This window comes from Dromiciops gliroides, chromosome 2 (assembly GCF_019393635.1).
Source record: "Dromiciops gliroides isolate mDroGli1 chromosome 2, mDroGli1.pri, whole genome shotgun sequence".
Lineage (NCBI taxonomy): Eukaryota > Metazoa > Chordata > Mammalia > Microbiotheria > Microbiotheriidae > Dromiciops > Dromiciops gliroides.
Genome location: NC_057862.1, coordinates 93,122,659 through 93,145,551, shown reverse-complemented (window position 1 = coordinate 93,145,551; position 22,893 = coordinate 93,122,659). Strand labels below are relative to the sequence as shown.

General features: G+C 37.7%; 1 pseudogene; it reads right to left on the bottom strand.

Moving 5' to 3' along the window:
* Positions 1 to 21,578: 21,578 nt before the first annotated feature.
* LOC122740454 lies at positions 21,579 to 21,971 on the bottom strand (annotated as a pseudogene).
* Positions 21,972 to 22,893: the final 922 nt, after the last annotated feature.

The following is a 22,893-nucleotide window of genomic DNA, read 5'->3' as shown; positions in this document are numbered from 1 at the left end:
CTTAGAGATGATGTCATCCAGAGATCACATCTAAATTCTTTTAAATTCTAATATTGTTTGTCAGGGCTTGAAGCGAGTCAAATAGTAATACAATCTGTCTCAAAAATCTCTTAAATAAATTCACAAGGAGCTAAAATTTGAAAGAATTAGCAACATGCTAGGAATAGCTACTGCATTTTCCTTTTCCCAGATGACATAAATGGTTCAACTTCCTGTTGGAGTTTTAAAATAGATTGAAAATCTGGTAATTTATGAAGAATAGATTAATGACAATACCATTCTTTTTCAAAATGTGATATTAACTACATTTCGGACCATATCTTAATATATGCTATTTTTTGAACATTTGAATGTCACATATAAAGGAAGAGACAATTCAAATTTTCTAATGATCTAGAGTTTACAATTAGTAACAACCTTCTTTAGCCTCAGCCATAATTGAAATAGGTAGTTAATAAAGTTAGAAAAATTAGCTTTGAATGCATGTTTTTGTGTGCATTAATTATAGTTATATCTGGTAGTTATGAAACCCAGCCACATCAGTAGTACATGATGAACTATTAAAAACCAACACTATGCATGTGTTTATACCATTAATTGGCTATTTGGTACATAAACTTAAAAAAACCCTGAAAATGTAGAAAATATGCCTAGTTTATGGAAATGCTTTTCATTAGAAGGGAAATCCTACCTGAAATGCTTTACTTTTAAATAATAACATTTAATTTATATATATATATATATATATCACTAGAAAAAAAAGATGATAGCTACAATGTTCAGTTTATCAAAGGAAAGGTTTCATTGCTTATTTTTACATGTTCCATGTCTGAGAAATGGAACCTTTAAAAACAATGAATAATATGAGGGCATTGTTGGTATGATCATATTAATGATGGCAAAATTCTTCATGTGATCTCACCAAATTTTTTTAACCTTTGATAATTAGCAGTGTGGTAAATAACGGATTATAAAATAAAAAGAAGTTGTACTTTAAAAAGTCTAACTCTGAAAGGAAGAAACTATGATATGTCAAAGCTCAAGTCTCATCTTTCAACTTGACAAGAATGTGAGATCCGTTGTCATGTTCTGTTCTGGACCGCCATTTTTTTTTTTATGAGATCTTTGAAGAGTGGCCAAACATAGGTCATCTATCGGTCAACTGCTCATCTCTACTGTTGTTTTAAGTGGCCTAACTCATCCAGTACAGGAAGAAAAGAATGGTTTCTTTAAGGAATTGTGCTATTTATAAAATAAATATAAAATCTAATATCTATTATGCACAAATGATAGGGTAGGCGAACTCCGGCAGCTGTATATTTGTTGAATATCAGCCTCCTGTGAGTATAAATTGCACCTTACTGAGGAGAAATACAATACAGTTCACCAGAGACTTTGCTGCAAGGTGTAGTTGCTTGTCTGTGGGCAAGTAATGACTTGCGTTTTCAGCTGCTTCTTGGTAAGAGCCTTGGTAATTGGAATCAGTTATTCAAAACATCTCTAAATGTGATTTAAATGGCAAGGATTTAATAACAGAGAAAGAAACCATTAAAGAGGTTCAAGCAGGGGAGAAGGGAATTCCGTTTTTTAGAGCAGAGGGAGAAAAATAAAGCAATTACTTGATGTAAAGGCCAGAAACAGGACTCCTGCTGTCCCAGAGAAATCAAATCTGTCAGCAATTAGTGGGATCTTAGGAGGCAAAGAACCCTTCAGTGTTGAGCAGTGAATAAGGGGTGAGCAATTATAGGAACTGATAAAAGTGTTCTGGTTTTCAAACAGCAGGTTAACGAGCCTTACTTTTTTCATAACTTGATGCAGATGTGATGAGTCACACTTTATGATATTTCTCAATGGTTTGAATGTAAAGTTTTTAAAAAATAACCCTATTGTGCTGCTTCTTTCCATCTGAAACAGCGTTAGCCCTACCTAACCCAAAATGATGTTCAGGAGAGCAATTTGATTTAAGAAGAAGGGAAAAAAAAGATTTTCCCTTTAATAAGGCTGCTTAACCAGAAAAAGCCCTGGAGTTGTACATTTTTACCAAATAGAAAAGCCATATTTGTAAAATGTGATCAACATCCTATGTGATAAATAAATACTGACATTTCAACACTGAAGGAGAGAATATTATTTGGCATAAAGGAGGGCAATTATATTTATTAAAGAAATATTCAGCCCTCTATTTTATAAGGTGGCCTTAGAAATCTTATTTATTGTGTATGAGAATAAATATATTTCCATATTTAGTGTATTATGTATACTATACATATATGGATGTATAGTAACCATTTGTAGATATATTTTCTATAGACATTTATTATATGTATATTTGGAAGAAAGGTTTTTTAAAAAATAAATTTCTCTCCTAAACATAATTTTTGAGTTAGGTAAAGCTAACATTATTGTTTCAGATGGATAGAGGTAATATGATTTAAAAAAAATAACTTTACAGGAAAATAATTGAAAACTATAAAAAAATCAGCATCTCATCAGCATCTGTTTACATAGCTATTATCTGCAAATGCCTGTCATTTGCACTTTTTACACAATCAGGTGTTAGGATATTTAAATAAGTATCAGGAGTCATATCTTAAGGGGAAAAAAATCGATTGCTCTACAAAAAGTAGTTTTGATGATCTTTGAATACAAGGAATAACATTTACTATTGAACCAGGGAAGCAGTCTTTAGGAAGATTAAGAGATATAAAGAGGTGAGCAAAGAGATTTTTATGAGTTTCCTGGAAAATTCCGATTTCATCCATAAGAGCCACCAATTAAATAAAGATTTTTTTCGTTAATAGGGGTTTATTTGAGAGACATTTAAAAACATACCTAGTCAATTAGACTTTAGGCAAAATAGCTCCTTTAAGCATATGTGATATTCTTAACAAATGTATATGGAGTTGAGAAGGAGATTGTCATTTTTTCTTAATATATACTTTTCTTTCTAAAAAAAATCAAACATTAATGTAGGTCTTGAGGATTCCTTTCCTTTCCTTTTTTTAAAAACCTGACATCATCCAAATCCCATTACCTAATGTAGGTAATGGATCCTGTAGGGAATCTCTCTAAAATGAATTATTTTAGTGGATCTGTGTCTACATCTAATCCCTCCTGCTGCTGCTACTTATAATTTAACCAAGTTGATCATACTTATTTAGTGGAATTGAATGTATCTTGCATATATCAATTACTTTATAAATCATATGGGTATTTATTTTCTTTTGGTGGGTTGGGGTGAGAGGTCTCTGAATTCGTGATTTCATTGGTGTGGAATACTCTCATTATGGAAATTTCCTTCACTCATATAGATCTGCAACTCATCTGTACCTTGTAATTTTGGAGAATTGCCTGGGGCATTGGGTTAAATGACTTGCCCATGGTCACACAACTCATATAAATCAGAGGCAGGATTTAAATGTAGGTCTTCTTGACTCCAAGGTTGGCTCTCCATCTGCTAGACCAAGCAGCCTCTCAAGGGCAGTAGATATAAATATTATTGTTGTTGTTGTTATTTTTCAAAGTAGGAGCTGGATAAATGTCCTTTGAATTAAATAACATCCTTGGCTAACAGAGGTGTTATGAAAATGAAAGCATGTCATAATGTACCTTTAAATGTGGCATTTAACCCAGCTCCAAACTAAACGCTAGGATTGCTCTTGCCTTTGTCTCTAAAGCATGCTTCCATTTCCTGTGATTGCTCACTTTTCAAATGATGTCTTTGCCACATGAGCAAATACAGGTATATAGGAGTTAGTGTTATCATGTTTATAATGAAATCATATCAGTTAAGACATTCAAAGTTCTATTCAGGAAACTAAAATTTTTCTTTTAAAATGGTGTGGGGGAGGATAATGCAGAATAAACCATGTGACCGTGTTTGTATGCATGTGCAGAGTACACTGTGGGTGACATGTCTGGATGCTCAAAGTTTCTGTAGGACCATGCAGAAATTGGGGAATAAGGCAAAAGCACTCAAATGAAGAGCAACATATATTTAAAACTTAGAGAATCCTATTTTGATGCATCTTTGGTTAATTCTTTTTTAAAAAAATACTTCCAGAAAGTACTAGGGATTGCTGAAATGAGAATATGTGGAGGAAATATATGCCTGTGTATGTGTACAAACATATATAATATTTAAATTATATACATATAATAAATCATACATGTATTTTTAGAAACAGTGAGATACTCTCATAAAAAAAGGTTATTGAACCTCTGTTGAGTAGCTTTCTATGAATTTATTCAATTGTTCTAAAGTTCTTGCCAGCCAATCAAATCAAAGTTTTCAGTCCAAGTTGGCAACCATGTTTTGTATATAATTTTCATGAGAATGAAGTAGAATTTAGCTGTGCTTCAACAAACAGATATGACATATTACAGATTCATAATCAAAATTTTCATCTTTATGGGACCTCAAAAGTAGTTTCAGTTACATAAATATAGGCAAGGAACTTAGAGTGGGAGAGAGAGATTTCCAAAGACATTACAAATGGCAGTGATGCCAAATGATCTAGTGTTCCTAGGACCCTGATAGATGGATACAATATCGAGTGATCAAAATCCTCAAATCAGTCAGGATTCCCAGGTTCTAAGTCCAGATCTACCACTGACTTACCCTATGATATTTGACAAAAAACTTTCTATATTTTAGTTTCTGTCTTCAAACAGCAATGATAATATTTAGTAGACATGGTATGAAATTCACAAAATATTGCACTCCAAGTTCTCAGGAATAATATTGTAATATGACTATAAAAGTTTAAAATTAAAAAAAATAAGACCTCCTATATCATTACAACCAAATAGAATAATGCAGTTTATTCTGTGTGGGGTCTTACCACGATCTCTTGCATCTCTTATTTGTATAAGGGTATTTTCCCTGTTTCTTGTTCAAAGTTCCCGTCAAGTGTCTGAAAAATATCTGGAACTTACTAGCTTGATGGAAATTCTGCAAAATATGCATATGTCTTGGCAGGTATTTTAGATGAGAATTAAATTTAAAGGCAGTTATTTTAGCTTGTGCTTTGGGGACTGGCTATTAGTCAAAGCAACATGCCTGTAGCCAAAATCAATATTCTGCAAGATAAATCAAGGGAAGCTCAAAAAAATGTCAAGTTACAGTCTCTGATAGGTACAATCGTAAAACATACTTCATCAGACAGAGGTAAATACATGCAAAGGAAGCAGCAGAGTCATTGAAGTTCCTGGGGACTTGGAGAGGGCTGAATCATGAGGTTAGAGATGCCTGGAAGCAAACCAGTTCCTCTGACTTGCCTCATTTCATCCTGACAACAGAAGCCCACTTTGTGAATGTTTGTGAGTGTGTGTGATGTCGCCCTTCTGAACAGCACACATATTGATCTCATAAATATCAGTGCTATCTCAGGGCTTTAAAGAGCCCTGAGCTGTATGGTTTGGACCTTGTGCTTCTGGAATCAAGCCCTGAGGTTTATTCTGATTGCTTTTCAGCTTTGCTTTAGTGAAACAAGTAACTGTCCGGACCTCGGAAACTAGCTCTGTGAATAGAGCTGAGAGACTCACAGCCTGCTTTCCTTGATAGAAACAGGTGGAATGTGGAGACTGACTCTGTTTTCAGGAATCAGAAAGAGGTGAGTAGCAAACAGAACTGAGAGACTCATTGGGTTCTAAATTTGAAGTCTCTCACTTCAAGTACTTTTTTTGGTTTGGGTATGGCTGGCTGAACTTTCTTAGCAAACTAACCCCTTCTAGAAACTTTCTGGAGCAGCAGCCTTGTCTGTTAGCTAGAGGAGAAACCAGGCAACTGTAATCTCCCCTCACTGTGTATCCTCTTTGGTCTCTAATATAATAACTGTTTACTATATAATTTTAACCAGTGTTTTGGAAGAGTCGATCCTATTTGTTCTATAGGCTGCCTGAGCATCTCAAATTGGATACAATAGCCTTCTTTTTCAGGGATATTATTGAGCCTTCTCCTTTAATTATGTGGTTTGGATCAAGCTGCATTTTTGATGCACAAGCTAATACACAACCAACTCATCCACCTGCTTGGGGCAAATAGTAAAGAATGCTGATTTATTGACTACATTACTGCTTGGGTTCCTCTTAAAAAGGAGGACAGGCCAGGAAAACATTTTTAGGCTGATAAAATCTCAAGACTTGTTTGACAAAAAAGAACTAATTCTTACCTTTTCAGTGACCATGCTGTTCTTGCCTTGCATCCTTGATAGAATCCCCACAACTTAGTGGCATCTCTCTCACCTAGAGCCTCATGATGTCTGAACGAGATCTACGTCTCTGTACAAGAGTATTTTCAGATTTCTGGCTAAGGCTCATTGTTTCTTCACTGCCTAAACTCCCATTGACTTCTCATAGATGAAGGGAGCAGCCTCTAATTAATGAATGTTCCCCTCACATACCAGAGATCTCCAGTACAGATATGTTTTTGGTAGTATTCACATATTTTGATGACTTTCAAAAGGAAAAAAAATCAATGGGGGAAAAGTATAATAATGTTCCATATTAACATATAATCTTTCAGGCTTGCTTATTTTTATCTAAAACATAACATTGATATCAGTGTAGGTATGAAGAAGTGTGTGAAATGAAACAAAGGCAGAATGGAAATACTATTGGTTTTCCTCTTTCTATTAGCATGGAAGAGAGGCAATATGGTGTAATTAATAGGGAGATGGCCTCAGTCAGGAAGACTTTCTTTAAAACACATATTAGTTGTGTGAACTAGAGTAAATTGTTTAAAGTATCAGTGCCCTGGGCAAATCCCTAAGACTATAAATTACAGAGAAGGAGTTGATCTGTATCAGGAGTTTCCTCATCTGTGAGGTCCTTCTATCACTGAAACCATAGGACCAGTTCTCTCCCTATTAACATGGGAGTCTCTAGAACTGGGTTGGCTTCTTTTCTCTCTTTTGTCATTCCTCTGATTGAAGAATTGATCTTGAATGTTTTTGCGAAGTTCTGAGACTGTTACTTTTTTATATAATATGTTAATGTATATATAATATTTTCAGATCTTGCTACATCTACAGGAATGAATATTAGAGGACAATAATCAATGCTGTTTTTTGTGCCAATAGTAAAAATACACAAAATGTAAATGTTTGGTTCAAAATATTATTCATTCAATAAATATTAAATAAGGGTTTAATATATGTAATGCTTCATACTAGGTATTAGGGGAGGGGAAAAGAGAAATAAGAATGGTCCCTTCCCTCAAGAAGATTATGACCTAGCAGGGATAGAAAGCCATAATACAAAACAAAATATTCTAAGTACATAGGAGTCAGACGAGTATATTATGCTAATAGATTAGATGAGGTAGATAAAGCTCTAGTAGTGGTGATATAGCATTCAAATAATTACAATATGGCATAATATATTATAAATTCACCTTAAGTATTACATAAAAAGTGCAATTAAAATAGATTTCCAATTGCTATGGATTGGAAAGATCAAGGAAGGTCCTATGGAAGAGATTACATTTGAGCTGAAGACATTCCAGAAAATAAAGAGCAGCATTACGAAGGTACAGAGGCTGGAAGCATGGAATAAAAGGAGGAGGCATGGTCATGGTAGTAGTAACAAATAATAGTAGTAAGGGTGGCAGGAGCAGCCACGTTGTTACCTCCTCTCACCTGACTCAGGCACATGAGGTTCCCTTGAATGCCCAGCCTCCTCGCACAAACTTTTTAGACTCCCATGCTTCCTTCAAGCCTCAAGTTCTCCCTCCTACATGAGGTTTTTCCTGACGACCCCTGGTCCAGATGCTAGTACTCTTCCTACGAAAAAAGAAATCACCTTGTGTTTACTTTGTACCTGTTTTATATCTAATTATATAAGTACATTTCATTCCCCCCCCCCCCATAGAACATAAGCTTTTTATGGTCAATAGCTGTTTGTTTCTGTCCTTTTGCCACCAGTGCTCAGCATGTCTGTCAGATAGTATGTCCTTAATAAATGTTTGATGATTGTAATATTACTACTTATATGAATAAAGAGGATGATGCTGTACTGATATATATGCTTACCCCAAACTTTTGGAGTAGCTAAAATAGCATTAGAGTCCTCTAACCCAGAAGTCAACCAATGGGCTAGAAATTCAGAAGACTTTAGACTTTAACTTATTCCCTAATACTATATGCATACATACGTGTATACACATACATGTACACACAAATATGTATACATATATATCTTTATGCATGTGCATATGTTTGAAGGGTCATTTCAAAGAATTAAAAGACTAGCATCTCTACTGAGTACTTTGATGTGTCCAACATTGTCAGAGGAATACAAATTAAGGTTTGGAGAAGACTTAGTCCTGGCCTTCGAGCAGTTTATCATTTTGCTCAAGTTAATAATCATAGAATCAGAGGCATTTGGATTTGAAAAGAACTTCTGAGGCAGTCGAGTTCAACCTATCCCTATAAAGAAATAACCTTAATGTGGTCATCTATCTTTTATTAACAAGTAGAACTTTTAAACAAAGTTGTTTTAATATAATTTAGAGCTGCAAAAGACCATAGATGAAAATCTAGTCCAGTTTTCTTATTTTACAGATGAAGAAACAGAAACCAATAGTGGTGAAATGGCTTGCCCCAGGTTGTAAAGGTAGTAAGAATACTATCCCTTGAATCCGGGTCTTCTCACACAATGCTCTTTCCACTATACCACACTGCTTGCCTTCTGGATTTTCTTTTAGAGTTGCTAATCATTATACATGCCCAAGGGTATATAAATTATTCAACTGTCTCTTCTGGTTTCTGCAACCCTGAGACAGACTTAGTTCTGAATTGGATAGTATCTCTTAATTGATAATTACACGTGTATGGCCCATATCTGATTGCTTACCGGCTCAGGGAGGGGCTAGGGGAGGGAAGGAAGGATAAAATTTGGAGCTCAAAACTATAAATAAAAATGTTTATTATTAAAAAAAAAGAAAATTCACATTATTATGCACCATGGTCTACCTCCTCCAAAGGGTTGTTATGAGAACAATGTCTTTCAGACCATAAAATAGCACTACATAAAATGTAGACTATTATTATCATCAAAGTCTTAAGAAAAGAGGTGGTAGCATGATCCAGTAAGAAAAGCTTTGGTTTGTTCATGTCCAGGTTGTATCATTTACTAAGCTAACTCTATGACCTTGAGCTGTGACTTAACCAATCTGGGCTTCAGTTTCTCCATCTGTAAAATAGAGATGATAGTATTTGCAGTACCCAAATGTATGAATACTTGTAAAGCTCAAATGAGATGTGTAAATCACTGTGCAAATGTGAACTATTTTTCTTTTAGAAAGAAATACTTTCCCTGAGATGACAGTTTGACCACTGTGGCCCATCACAGCCTCTTCAAAGGGCATTAGAAGGATATTATCTTGAATACTTAAGAAGTAGAAATAACCTTGTTCCTTCAAAGCAAACAACCCGATCAGGTGTCCAGAAAGTTTTCTTTGGTAGTAAGCAAGTAATACCAACAATTTAAAAAGGCCCTTTAAAATAGGACAAGATGCAAATGAGGCACATTTGCTATTACACCTAGAAGAAAGGACTATTGAAAGAAAAATCTAATTGCATGACTGTGGCACCTCATGGAGCAAAGAATGAATCTACCGGAGAGCCCGGCTTTATCACTTTCCTTTGGATTCATTCCATGAGCCCTTGCAGTCAGTGAGGCTGTCATAAGGAGATCCTTTTGGTAATTCTGGTAATAAACCCCTTTGGATTTAGTTAGAGGCAGACTTGACATGCTGAATTCCATGGTGGAATGGATTGTGTTATAGAAAAGCTGCAGTGCATTTTGTGAATTGAATGTATTCTGAATGTGGAAGTTTGGAATGATATGATTCTTGTGTTTTGGGAAAAATGTCTTGCTCATGTTTCTACATAGTGAAAAACAGAATGATAATCTAATCTTTTGTTGCAATTACCTCACTATTATTGTTAACACTATTGATGATTATACAATGTCCTTTGATCCATTCAATTCAACAAAGATTTATTGCATATCTACTAGGCATGGTGCTGGGGGTGAAAATATGGATAGTGCCACAGTCCATGTCTTCAAGAAACTCTACTGGGGAATATGACATATATTCAAATAGGCACAAATAAGAATAATACAAGGTAAAATGTGATAGGGACAAAAAAAAATCTACACCAAGTTCTTTAGGAAAAATTGAGCAGGAAGAGATCATTTTCAGCTGGCAGAGATCAGGGAAGACTTCATAAAGGAAGTGTATATGAGCTAGGCCTTAATGAAGAAGCAGGCTTTCAAGAAATGCAGATATGGAAGACATTGGGAGGAGGTTACATGAATGCACAAAGGAGAATTCTGGGTAGAGTAATTAAATTACTCTAATCCAACCAGTATCTACTAAGCACTGCCTATGTTCTAGGCACCATACCAGTATCTGGGAATACAAAAACAAACAAAATCCCTCTCCTCAGCAAGCTTACATTTTCCTGGGGGAGATCAAATATGTAAACAGACAAATATGCATGTGATAAATTGAGGAGGGATAGAGCACTAACCACTAGACAGATCAGAAAGACTTTCCAAAGGAGATAGCAATTAACTAAACCTTAAAGGAAAGGAAGAATTCTAAGGGGGGGGGAGGAGAATAGAACATTCCAGGCATCAGGATGGAGGGAAGACTAAATAAACACACAGAGTGGGAAATAGAATGCTGAGCTTAAGGAACAGCAAATAGATCAGCTTTGCTGAAACATGGTGAATGGAGAGTAGTAATATGCAATAAAATTGGAAAGGTGAATAGATTGTGAAGAGCTTTAAAATATCAAACTGAGGAGGATGCATTTATTCTGGAAATAAAATGGAAGCAGTGAGAATTTTCCACTGTAGGTCAGGCTGTATTATTTGATGTACTGCCAAATCTGATTTCCTCATCCTTCTTAACTTCTCTGAAGCCTTTGACACAGTTGGTCACCTTCTTCTCCTTCATACTCTATTCTTTTTTTTCCCTTTTTTTTTTGTGGGGCAATGAGGGTTAAGTGACTTGCCCAGGGTCACACAGCTAGTAATTGTCAAGTGTCTGAGGTCAGATTTGAACTCAGGCTCTCCTGAATCCAGGGCCAGTGCTTTATCCACTGCGCCACCTAACTGCCCCCCCCATACTCTAGTCTTACTAGGTTTTCTCTGTCCTTGTTCTTTTACCCCCTCTCACAGCTTCTTCTCAGTCTCCTTTACTGGATCTTCATCCACATCACACCCACTAACACTGAGTGTCTCTTCTCTTATTCCTTTTCCTCTTCTTATTTTGTTTGGTGATCTCACCAGCTCCCATAGATTTAATCATTATTGCATGCTGATGATTCTCAATCTACTTATGCAGTCCTAACCATTCTGGTGACATCTGATCTTACACCATCAAATGCCTTTTGGACATCTCAAGCTGGATGTCACATAAGCATTTTAAATTCAATATATCCAAGGCAAAACTCATCTCCTCAAACTCTCTCCCACTTCTAATTTTCTTCTTGTTGTTGAGGATGCCATCAGCCTCCCAGTCACCCAGGCTTACAATCCAGGGGTCATCTTTGACCTTTCATTCTCTCTCGCACATCCCTACCCACATATCCAATCAGGTGTTAAATCCTGTCATTTCTACCTTTATAACTTTTTTTGTATATGCCTCTTTCTCTACGGCCACTGCCACCACTCTGATGTAGGCCCTTATAAGCTCATCCATGAACTAGTGCAATAGCCAGCTGGTTGTTCTGCCTGTCACAAATCTCCCCACCTCAGTCCTTCCTCCACTCACTTGTCAACGTGATCTTTCTAAAGCACAGGTGTGACTGTGTAACACACCATCCCCCAAACAATAAATTCCCCTTGCTCCCTATCACCTTCAGGATCCAGTAGAGAATCCTCTATTTGGTGTTGAAAGCTCTTCATAACCTGTCCAGTCTTCTTACCTCTTCCCTTGTTGCTACCACCCTCACCCTCCCATACTCTTCAATCCAACAGCACTGACTTACCTACTGGTGCTTGAACACGACACCTTAACTCTAGGCATTTTCACTGGCTATCCTTCATTCTTGGAATGAACTCCTTCTTCATCTCTGCCTCCTACCTTCCTGGGTATCTTTCAAGTCCCAGGCAGAATCCCACTTTCTAGAGGAAGCCTTTCCCAATCTCCCTTAATGCTAGTGCCTTCCCTCTGTTGATTATTTCCAATTTATCCCATATATAGCTTGTTTGTACACAATTGTTTGCATGTTGTCTCCTTCATTACACTGTGAGCTTCTTGAGAGCAGGAACTGTTTTTGCCTTTCTTTGTACAGCCCTCCCCCCACCTTGCTTAACATAGTGCCTAACACATAGTAGGCATTTAATAAATATTTACTGACTCACCAAAAAAAAAAACATTCAGAGTTACTCCTATAATAGAAATAATGCACCTGTGCTGGTCCATTTATATCTTGCCTAATTTCCTTGTTAACTTAAGGCATACAGTTTTGAAGTTAAGGGCACTACTTATTCTGGGGACTGAGCCTACAACCTTGGTCTTATTACAGTAGCAAGTTTTAAGAGTCTAAGCTGACCAGTTCCAATCTAGAGACAATAGTGTGTGGTATCGTGGAATGAACATTAGACTGGAAATCCGGAACCTGTATTCTTGTTCTGGTTGTATCACTAACTAGCTATAAGAGTCTTGGACAAGACAATTTTCTTCACCTGTTTCCTGTTTTGAAAAAATGGAGATAATGATATCTAGTTCACAGACTTATTGTAAGAATCCAATGAGATAAGAGGCATTATTATCAATATATATTCAACATGTGATATGATGTAATTCATTAATATTTCTGATCATACTATTCCTGGTGGAAATTTTCATTAATAATCACTACAGTATCTTTTTTCCTAGAGTAATATCCATACAAGTTGCCCGACAGGCTTTTAGATTAAAATCACTTTAACATAAACAATGTGAAATTTATTAAGATTCATTAAAGTCATTTTTCCCCCTATTTCACCTGAAGCTTTTGTGAAGATTGTTTTTTACAAAATCTGTCACAAAGTGCTTGGTGGGGGGGAGTGGTGCGATTGACCCTAATATACTTGGCCAGTCTCCATCACTGAACGCTATGCTGAAGTGGTGGTCTTTGTGTCTTTCTCATTGTTATTCTTTGGTGACATAGTCACTTGAATGCTCGAGGAGTGGAAGCAGTAGCAGCATTCAGCATCAAGTCAGTTTCAGCTCTTGAGATTTGAAAAGCAGCCACTTGGAGTTCATTACACATTTCTACTCAACACTCTTGCCTTAACATTGTATTGCACAAGAATTCTAAATTCATTTTGGCTGCGGTACAAGGCCTGTTTTCTGCCTGGATGCCCAGGTCTCTCTTTCTTTCCATTGTCTCTGGGTGGTGTCCAGGAATAAAGGATACTTAACATTAAAATAGACGGAATTGTTTGCAGTGAAAATACTTCCCACTAACTGGTGCTCTCTAGAGGTTTTATAAACTCTAAATGTCACTTCCTTTGGAAGAGCATAGGCATATGTACTTTTGCACATCATAACTGGAATTGTTATTTGTTTATGTTGCTCTCTCTTTCCCTTTCCCATTATTTACATTCACCATCCATGAAGACATTTAGAAAAAGGAGAACATTCTTAATGTGAATCCTTCATCCTAATGGGTATTTCCAAAGTCTTCATTAGTGCTGTACTTGGCACCTTCTATTTTACATATGAACATTAGAAATCATTCCTCGAAAGTCTCATGGGTTGGGATGGGATTGTGGGAAAAGCACTGTATTGATGTCAGGCAACATGATTTCTAATCTTGGCTCAGCCATTTACTAAATGAATCACCTTGGATAAGTCACTGAACTTCTCAGACTCAATGCTCCTACTTAAAATGAAAAACTTCAATTAAATTGAATTAAATTGAAAATTACCAAAGGTAATTTTCAGGTCTAAGATTCTATGTTTAACACTCCTATATACAAATAACCTTCTTCTTCTTCTTCTTCTTCTTCTTCTTCTTCTTCTTCTTCTTCGGGCGGGGCAATGAGGGTTATGTGACTTGCCCAGGGTCACACAGCTAGTGTCAAGTATCTGAGGCTGGATCTGAACTGAATCCGGGGCTGGTGCTTTATCCACTTCACCATCTAGCTGGCCCCAAATAACCTTTTAATCTGTACGTGTTCAGATATTTGTGTTATAAGATGAGACAACACCAAATATTGGACAAAAGTGATAAATGTGATGTTAGGTTTTATGAATATCATATTTTACACCTTTTTTGCTTAAGAAGCAGCAGCCTTCTAAACTGATCACTGATTTTGAAATCAGAAGACTGAGTTTTAATTCTGACTTACATCACTTACCTACCTGGCCATGGACAAGTAATTTTCCCTTTCTGACCCTCAATTGCCTCATTTGTAAAATAGGGGAAATACTTGTACACTTACCTCATGATACTGTTATATGGAAAGTGATTTGTAAAGCTTTTTATGAATGTGGAGTTCCTTAAAGGTAAAGCAAAATACAAAGTATAGCTATCCTTCACTAGAAGGACATAAGTTTATCATCTTCTAAAAATTCAAAGTTATTTAACAATTTCTTTTCCTTGGATTTACTAACTGGCCATAGCATATTTGTGTTGTTAGGGGACACATCTCCTATGGTGCTTTGTTTGGGGCATTTTTTTTCCACAGGGAGAAACTAATCTCCTGGCGTAGATCCATCCTAGCATTAGCCTTTAATGCTTTTCTCTCCCTCCTTCACTCTAAATCATTATTAAGTTTATTACTTCTTTTTTTCTTTTGCTGGAGAAGATTAATGGCTTTCAATGGGCAGAGGTAACTCCACAGAGCTCATTGGCTCTATAAATAGCACCTGCTGCTAATTCTCCACTGCCTGGTATCTCCCCAACACATCTTGGTCTTTAAACAATTTGTTCAGAAGAAGAGAGCCAAGGGTCACTGTGCACTTTGATATTACTCAAACTGTGTTTTATGGATAGTGGGTTTTTGTGCATGAGTTTTGTCCTGGCAGGTCCCTTAGGGAAACTGGACGTACCAGCAGCTCCTCAGAGAGGCATGCCTGCCTCTCTAGCTGAGTCTGTAATGATATCAGGGAACCTGTTGGACCTGTTGGGGTGGTGCCTTACTAATGGATTTCCCCAATAACTTTCTTTTTTTTTCCAGCAATTTCTTTTTGCTCCATATGGTTGAGTCTCAGCTGAACTCTGTTCTAATTGCTTGAGGAAACTGTGGCTTCATTGAGATATGAAGCACTAAAAGGGAGAATGCTGGGGAGATTGCTATGGCAGAATAACTTGTTATTTCAGAAAGAGGAATATGCCTCCACTATGCAGAGTGTATGAGGGGCTAGGGAGTCAAGGGAGCAGTATCAGTCCTGGAGTTAGACGACCTGGGTTCAAATCCCAGCTCTAATACTTATTAGCTGTGTGCCAGGAGGCAAGTTGCTTGATATATTTGATATTTAATGATCTTATCAGTAAAATGGAGATAATTAGACTTTCATTCTCTTCCCCACAGGGTTGTTATAAGGAAAGCCTTTTATTAACCTAAGCACTAAGTAAATGTAAGTTATTTTTGTAGTTGTAATAATTATTTTTATTTAAACAACAATGGCTTTTGGTTCCTAGTTTTAATTTTGTCCAGGTTTATAAGGGTTAGGAGAAGGGGCAGTTAGATAGCACAATGGATAGAGCACTGGATTGGGAATCAGGAAGATAGTTCGAATCCACCCTCAGACACTTACTAGCTGTGTCACCCTGGTCAAGTCATTTAACCCTCCTTTCCTCGGTTTCCCCTTCTGTAAAATGAGCTGGAAAAGGAAGAATCAAACTACTTCAGTATCTTTGCCTAGAAAATCCCAAATGGAGTTACAAAGAATCAGACACAACTAAAATGATTAAACGACAATAACAATAACAAGAGTTGTAAGGGAGGGAAAAAAATGTACTCCATTGATCATGTGACTCCTCCATTTAAAGGCTCTTGGTGGCACTTCATTGTCCACTATAAAAAGTCCAAAAATTTAGTCTGTCATTCAAGATCTTTCATAATCCTGGCTGATACTTACCTTTTGAACCCCATCATGCACTACTCTCCTTTTTGTAGTCTGTCTTCCAATCAAACTGGACTACTCCTCATTCCTTTGCTCTTTGCAACCCCTGTACCATTGTTTATTCTATCCCTTCTGTCTGGGTTCCCCTGCTCCCTCCTCTCCTGCCCCATCCCACCAGATACATAGCTCTTCTGTCACATTTTTCACATAAGTACCTTCCTTGGTCTTCCCAAATGTAATTTTTCCCTCATCAGTCTTTACTTATGCTTCTTTTTCTTATGCACTTATTTCATTCTTCTTTGATTATATGTATTTCTATACCTGTCTTGTCTTCATTCCTGAAGGGTAAGTTCCTTTAAGAGGCAAGGTCAATCAATCTGTGAATTAACATTTATTAAGTCCTTACTATGTACCAGTCACTGTGCTAAGTACTAGAGAGAAAAATATGAAAAAGTGTCCCTACCCTAAAGCAGTTTATAATCTTCTGGGGGAAGACAATACACAAGAGGAAGCTGAAAAGGGATGGAGGTGAGGGAGGTATCTGGCACAGGGGGCATGAAAGAGAAGTTGAAACGGGAATGACCAAATGAGGAAGTAAGAGATGGCCTGAGTTTTCCTCCTTAAATGAAGGTTTGGGGAGGGCTTCTCCATTCAGCCCTTCAGAGGGGCAGAGGCTACTGATCATGTATGAGTACTAAGGCTGATTTTACCTTGCAATATGATAAGGTCAGAATGGAGACCTCCAAAGGAGGGCAGTGAAGTCACACTTCATTCATCTTTACATTTCTCCTGTGCCTAGCACAGGGTCTTCCACATAATATTTACTCAGTAAACATTTGCTTAATTTTAGAAATCGAATCTCAGAAATACATGGAGCAATTGGAGTTTACATAAAGCAAAGAAGCTTATGTTACTTAGTATGGACATTGTACAGACAATGAGGAACATGAGTAGGAATAAGACTTTACAGCCAATGCTTAAAGAATCCAAAATTAAGTCATTATCACCAAACTAGAGGCATAACTAAGGGGGAGCTCCTGAGAGGAGGTAATATTTAGCCTACCTTTATTCTACATCTGGTGCTTGATATAACACAACCATGGATTATATATGCTTGGTGTTTTGTTTTTGCTTTTTTACCCCAAGTATATTACAATAGTTATGTAATTACCAGGAAGCACTAACCAAATTTGCGGTCTATAGAGCATGCGTCCTAAGTACCTTACTGTATGGCAGCGAAACATGAACTACGTATACTAGACAAGAGAAGAAGCTTAACAGCTTCCACACGTGCTGCCTTCAGTGCATCCTTGGTGTATCTTGGTCAGATAGGATCACCAACACAGAAGTGCTCCAACGTGCGCAACTTCCAAGCATCTACACACTACTGAAACAAAGACAGCTGCGCTGGCTCAGTCATGTGCACCGCATGCAAGATGGGTACATTCCTAAAGACCTACTCTATGGCGAGTTAGCCTCAGGCCAAAGACCTGCTGGATGCCCCCCAGCTTCGCTACAGAGATGTATGCAAGCGAGACTTCAGGGCTCTGGGAACAGACATCAGTAGCTGGGAGGAGATGGCCAAGGACCGTGCCCGATGGAGTTCAGTACTCAGGAGCAGCTTGCGTGCAGCTGAGATGGGCCTCCAAGCTCTGGAGGAAGAGAAACGAATGAGAAGCAGGAACCGACAGGCAACAGAGAGTGCAGTTTTCTGATGTCCTCGTTGGGGCAGGAGCTGCGACTCCCGTATCAGATTGCACAGCCACACTGTGGCCTGTGGCTCTTCAAGGTGCTGATCCATGGTCGTCCGCAACTGGCAGAAGCCTACTAATATAATGTCTGAGCAGAACACTCTGTTTCACTCACGTGGAGAATGGGATTGATAGAAACATGATGGATGTGTCTTAAGCCAATCATACAATTGAAAATTTTAATTCTCAGTGCATGGAATCCCCATAGTTCTATCAACTCACTCTTCATTTCTAAATGTTACTTAATCTTTACACACAGAGAGACATGTACCCACACACATACATGTACAATGTAATCCTTTTACTAAGTTTGTATTTGGTTCATATTTCATTGTTATCTCTCTCTATATAATATAATAGAATTTTTCTTCCAAAAAACTATTCCAATGCATCCTTGTAGTGACATCCTTAAAGGCATAAGCTGTGGTAGACATTTTCATCAAGAGAGTCAGAAGGACTTGGATGTAGCAGATACAAAACAATAGCACCAAAGAATGAAATCCATTATACATTAACAAGGAGGAAATGACTAATTCTTGAACTATGGGCTAGTTCATAATCAGTTGAATGTGTGTAATTAGATCTTTAACTAGGTCAAAATCGATACCAAATTACAAAAAAAGGATAAAGAAGAGAAGACATTGAATATATTTAGAACAGCTCCCCATTTAAACAAAATTGTTGAACTTTGAAAACAGAGAAATGGATAAAAGTAAAGTTATTGACTCTGTTTAGTTACTTGTTCCAGAAAAGTGGTCTCCACAACTGGGGTCATGGGAATGTATAGAGGATAGGGAAATACACTGAATCCTACCTTCCCCCAATAGCCATGACACACAAACCCTTATCCCTCAACACTCCACTGCTCTTCACCCTCCCTTGGCTTCTCAGGCTTTCAAGTTCCTCCTTCTGATCTAAGGGGCATGTATAAGTTAACCTCTTCCTAGACACTGAAAGCAGCAACTGTGCAGGTGTCATTGGGAAAACATCCATGATCCTTGCTATTTCTCACTCCCATTTCCAAACTGCCTGTATTGTCAAAGGCTGTCCCCCAAGCCTAGAATTCTCTCCCTCCTCACAGATCTCCAGGGTTCTCTGGCTTCCTTTGACTCCCAAATAAAAGCTTACCTTCTACAAAGAAGCCTTTTCTGATTCCTCTTAATTTTATCACCCTTCTTCTGGTGATTATTACCAATTTATCTTGGATCTAGCTTGTTCACACATAGTTGCTTGTGTATTGTCTTCTATTAGACAGTGAGCTTTTTGAGGGCAGGGGCTGTCTTTTGCCATTATTTGTATCCCCAACACAACACAGTGCCTGGAACGTAGAAGGCACTTAATAAATGCTTGTTGATTGACCCTTTGTGACTGAACTTTCTGGATGAGTTCATAGAGAAGGGTACAACTTCCAACATCCCAACTGTGACTTACTGACAGGTTCTTCTTTTTAAACATATTAACTCTTTTAGGGCAGAAATTGTTTGATTTTTGTTGTAATCCCAATGCTTTGCATACAGTAAGCATTTAATAAATACTTATCCAATTGACTTGAATAGTGTCATGTTCAATAATAGAATAGGGAATCTGGGGAAAGCCTCTTTCCTTAGGGGTTGGTATAACTACTAACAAGCAGGTTATGACTTTCCAAGAGGAACTATGCTCTTTGAATGACCCATGTACCTATCAATAAGTCACAGCATCATGTTTATTATTTTCCACCAGCTGCTCTTCTTGGATTCTTTTGCTTATTTATATTTCCATGACTTAGCATAGTGCCTGATACATAGTAGGTGCTTAATAAATGTTTGTTGAAAAGAATTGAATGAATGTGAAACACCCACTTCCCCCACCATCATTGTACCTTATTGAAGGGATTTTCCTGACGGGAGCTGTCTAGAAGCAGGCAGTGATTTCCTTGAGCAACATCACTCTCTGCCTATAATAGGCTTTGTGGGTAGCAAGGATGAGTTAGGAATCATGCCTTTTAACCCTTTTCCCTCATCATTCTATTGGTTAACTTCCAAAAGTCCAGAAGTAGGCAGTAGCACAACACAACTCTACACCATATAACATTAATGACATCATTATAACATCATAGCCAATCCAAAACCCACTGAAATACTGTAATGTTCTCTTTTGTAACATCATGATATTTACATCATTTTTCTTGTGGAACTGCCTCCAGTATGATTGATTTTCACCTATTGTCATGTTTTCTCAAAACCATTGAATGGCTTTGGGCAGAATATGCCTGTCTGGTGAAAAAAAAACAGAAATGGGGACTAGGAGACCTAGGCTAGACACCTAGCTCCATCTTTAGCTCATCATGTGACCTCAGCTAAGTTTCTTTATCTGGGTCTTAGTTTTCTCATCTGTGAAGTGAATGCTTTTGGACGGATGATGTCTAAGTTTAGATCCACCTTTGACAATATGTTATCCTGAAACTTGCTCATAAAATTTGAGTAATGTGTTCTTCAATTTTACAAGCCAAAGAAACTTAGATCAATGTTATTCCCATATTTAAAAAAAAACTAGCCTCCCTCAAAAAATAGATTACTATTCTATATTGTCAATGGAAGGGATGCAATGTGGTATAGTAAAGAGTGTTGCCCCTGGCATCAGAAAAACTGGGCTTAAACCCCACCTGACACAAATTGTACGACCCTGGGGAAGTCAGAGACCTCTCTGCAGCTCTAAGTTGTTGAGTGGTTGGTAGCTATATTGGCGAAGGGAATTTCTACAACTAAAAATCACAGGTCTTTGACTATGTCTACGGAAGCTGCCCCTGAAATCTGCAGGAGCAGAGCCATAAAATGCCCATGTTTCTTGCCCCCATAGGGCTTTTCTTTCTCAGGCTCACTGTAAGATGGGGATTATCTAAAATGCCAGTGTTCTGTTAGGTAAAAATGAGGAGCTTGTATTTGAAACTGACCAAGTCTTGGCAATTCAGTTAATCCTCTGAGGGAGATATCAATTCCTTCTATTGTCTGTAGCAGGGCAATCCATGTGGGGAGTATCTTATTTTGAACCACTCTAGGTGAGACACAATGCTTTTTTTGTCTGAGAAGGCCACATTTACTGGGCATAGAAGTATCATGTCATCAGTGTGACACCATTGTGTCATTTTGTCTACAAGATGAGCTCAGGGTCCAACACAGCAATGTAGAACATATGTTTCAAAAGGGAACAAAGACAGAGTGAAACTTATTTCCCTCCTGGCTCCCTCCATGAGTTGGGCAAGTAAAGAAAATTGCTTCTGTTTCTAATTTCTTCCACTGCCAGGTGGGCCAAAGCTCCTTGAGATCAGGGACTGTTTCTTTTCTGATTGTGTGTCTCCAGAGCCTAGCACATAGGCTAGTGCATAATAGATGTTTTTTTGTTTTGTTTTGTTTTGAGGGGCAATGAGGATCAAGTGACTTGCCCAGGGTCACACAGCTAGTAAGTGTCAAGTGTCTGAGGCTGGATTTGAACTCAGGTCCTCCTGAATCCAGGGCTGGTGCTTTATCCACTAGCTGCCCCCATAATAGATGTTTAAAACATGTTTATAGATGGATTGATTAATCTGCACCAGATCTTGGTCTCTCTACTAAAATCAGGGTAACTGTGACCTTACTGACTTGCCCCACAAATGATTTCATTTTTTAATAGATTAGTGAAGGGGCAGGAGGGAGAGTGTGCTACTACAGATTTTATTTTATTTTTTTTTGTCCATTGGAGCATTTTATTTGTATGTATGTTTTATACCCTTAGAAAAAGAATCCCAGGATCTTTCCTCCTGTGTGTTTTCGTCTTGCTTCCTCGTGGTCCATGATGCCAGCTGAGGTTGTAAGCACAATGAACCCAAACTGACGGGATGGTAACAGATTATTCTGCCACTTTTCCAGATCTTTGAATTGAACATCAAATCTGGGGCTGATTACACCACACTTGTTTAATCTGCCTGTGAGGTTCACAACAATTTTTCCTGCTCTGTGATCATTGATGATCTCAAATTCATCAATGTAACCATGCTTCATCATCACAGTTAAGAACCTTACAGTTACTTTAGAGCATGACCTAATGAGAACCTGGAGTTTTCCTCATTTTTCTGCATTGTTGATGCTTTTGAGAGCATCTGCCAGGACATTCATGTGCACCATGGTGGCGGCACTGCAAGATGGTGGAAAGAGCTACAGATTTGATTTTAACAAATTAGAAAGAACTGGTTGGTGAAGCAGAAATGGTAGAGGCATAGATTTAGAGTTGTAAGAGAACATGAAAACCAATCGAACCTTGGGAGGAATAACAATGCCAACTTTGAGTTTATGGTAGATTGAGAAGGGGAACTCAGTGCATGATGTCACATATACTTTAGTCTTTAAGTAACTAGATTTTTTTTTTAATGAGGCAATTGGGGTTAAGTGACTTGCCCAGGGTCGCACAGCTAGTAAGTGTCAAGTGTCTGAGGCCAGATTTGAACTCAGGTCCTCCTGACTCCAGGGCCTGTACTCTATCCACTGTGCCACCTAGCTACCCCTAAGTAACTAGATTTTAAAGAGTTCAGAGAAAGACTAGGTAGGCAATCAAAGTATTAATATTATATTATGTAATATAATTAATATTATGATGTTTTTTAAAGACTTGGACTCCCCATTTCACCCAGGCTGGAAGCACAGCAGTTACTCATGGGCCCAAGCTTACTCCTGATTATCACAGAATGTGACCTGATATGTTTCTGACCTGGAATTGCTTGCCTGGCTCCCAACTTACTACTCATTATATTGGTATAAAATTTAATATGGGCACCTGATTGGATATATCCCTCCTCCAACTTAGAACTCTCGACCTCAAGCGATCCACTAGTCTCAATGTCCCCAAAAGCAGGAGTTACAGCCAGATACCACCATGGCCTGAAATTCTAAAAAGGCTGTTGTGCTGAAGAGATATAAGAAACTCTCAGAAAAAAAATTCTTTGCTGAGAAAGTCACCTTTAATTTTGATGAGGAAGAAAAGTCATTGACCAGCTCAAGTGAGAAAGGGCCATGTTCAAATAATGAAGAGAAATCAAATAATTTAGGATAA